General features: G+C 51.3%; 1 protein-coding gene across 1 annotated transcript in view; it reads left to right on the forward strand.

The window, feature by feature from the left end:
• The first annotated feature begins 333 nt into the window (after positions 1 to 333).
• Positions 334 to 1,849, forward strand: part of LOC123752912 (homeobox protein HOX3) — a 174,507-nt gene continuing 172,991 nt past the window's right edge. Inside the window, exon 1 of the mRNA XM_069300637.1 lies at positions 334 to 1,125. The gene's annotated coding sequence lies outside the window, so the exon portion shown is untranslated. The remainder of the gene's footprint in view (positions 1,126 to 1,849) is intronic.

Consider the following 1,849-nt stretch of genomic DNA (forward strand, 5'->3'; position numbering starts at 1 on the left):
CTCAGGCGTGATTAATGAGCAGTGACTCGACACAGGTTCAGCGGAGGTTTGTCGCTCTATGATCAGTGGCGGTATGGCGCGCGAGGCCGGGAGAGGGGTGTAGGGGGCAGGGGAGTCGCGGGAGGGCGCGTAGGGGGCAGGGGAGACGCGGGAGGGCGCGTAGGGGGCAGGGGGGACGCGGGAGGGCGTGTAGGGGGCAGCACGAGTTAGCGGGTCGCGGGAGTATGGCAGAGCATTAGCAGGCGTGTGTGATCGATCGCTGCAGCAGGGCTAGAAAGGGCAGGGGAGGGTGGAGGAGGAGGGTGGCTCATCCCGTAACCGTGGTGCTGACATGTGGGAGTTGTGAGTGAGCGTAGAGCGTAGCGCGGGGCGGAGCGGCGGGCCCAGGCAGCAGCAGCAGCAGCCAGCCAGTGAGTGTGAGATTAGCGGCCGCCAGCCTCCAGTAGCTCGGCTTAGGTCGCGGTGGACGGCGAGGCACGCTACCTCCTCCGCGCTACCCCTCGTCGCGTCAGTCGCCCCGCGCCGCGCAAGGAGGCAGCACGCGACACCTACCTGCCCGTGTGTACCTGACGCGCGCCCCCCGCCGCTGACAACCACCACCACCTTTTCTTTGTGCCGCTAATCACCATCGACCGCTGATTACCACGGATGTATCTCACGGTAATCTGTCCGCCAGTGATCGCGGTTCCCACAAACTTCAACATACTCTTCAGCAGTTCGTTAGTGTTTTGGCTGGTGAGTTACAGTAGCGATCCAGATAATTCGCTCGTAAGCAAGCCTCTGTGTTAAACAAGTGAACTACCGTGAGAGAAATCTGATAATCTCTAAATCAAAACAAAACTTCTGAAAAGGGGGGAAGACAAAAAAAAAAAAAACACCATAAATATATACTGCATAAAACTCCAAACCAAAGCAACTCGAGCAACAGAAAACTGGGGGAAAAATGTCGAGATAAATTGTGAGTGTTGTGAGGGCGGTGGAAGTGGCCAACTGTTGAGTCAGGCAGAGCAGCCTGCGACACTGACTTACCGCAACCCAATTTAGTGCAGTTATCCTCGTTACTCGGCTGCCTTACACCCACCCACCCGGGGGCGCCTCTCCCTCACACACACACACACACACACGGTAAGTACACATCTGTTTCTCTTCTTAAATGGACTACAGTGATGAAAAGATTTATATATGTTTGTTTGCATGATGACGGCCAGAATAATAAAGCATTTTATTTCTTTTTGCAAAATACCACCAACCCGTGCGAAGTGTTCTGTACCCGCGAGAACTGTTAAGTAAATGGCGGGAATTGCACGTAATAAATGGAGACGATTCACGTAATAATTTTCTAATGCGCAAATGATACTGGTTATAAATCAGCGTTTAACAAGGGGCTCCACACGCTTTGATTTGTCGTAATCCATATTTACGAGACACGTGAGGAAGATTACGCAACGTGAGGAAGATTACGCAACTTGAGGAAGATTACGCAACGTAAGACTACGCAACGTGAGGAAGACTCTCTACCCCAGGCAGTAGTAACTTGTCCTCTAAATTACCGATATGACCAGCCAGGAAACCGAGTAAATGTTAGCCATTTAACACATGTGTGACTTCCGATACTCTAGGTCATTATACAAAAGACTACATGGAGTTTAAAACCGCCGGTGGAACACAACTACCGACTGACACTAGACTAACAATTGAAGGGTAACATAAACTTTGGGGGAAGGCGGAAGCGGCCAATTATCCGCAATACTTAAACTCGACCATAACTGACACGAGTGAGATAGCACAATACTCATAAACGCTGAGTTAATCTGTGGTAGTAACCGAAATAAAGACAAAATTAATTGGC

The sequence above is a fragment of the Procambarus clarkii genome, chromosome 44 (genome assembly GCF_040958095.1).
Source record: "Procambarus clarkii isolate CNS0578487 chromosome 44, FALCON_Pclarkii_2.0, whole genome shotgun sequence".
Classification (NCBI taxonomy): domain Eukaryota; kingdom Metazoa; phylum Arthropoda; class Malacostraca; order Decapoda; family Cambaridae; genus Procambarus; species Procambarus clarkii.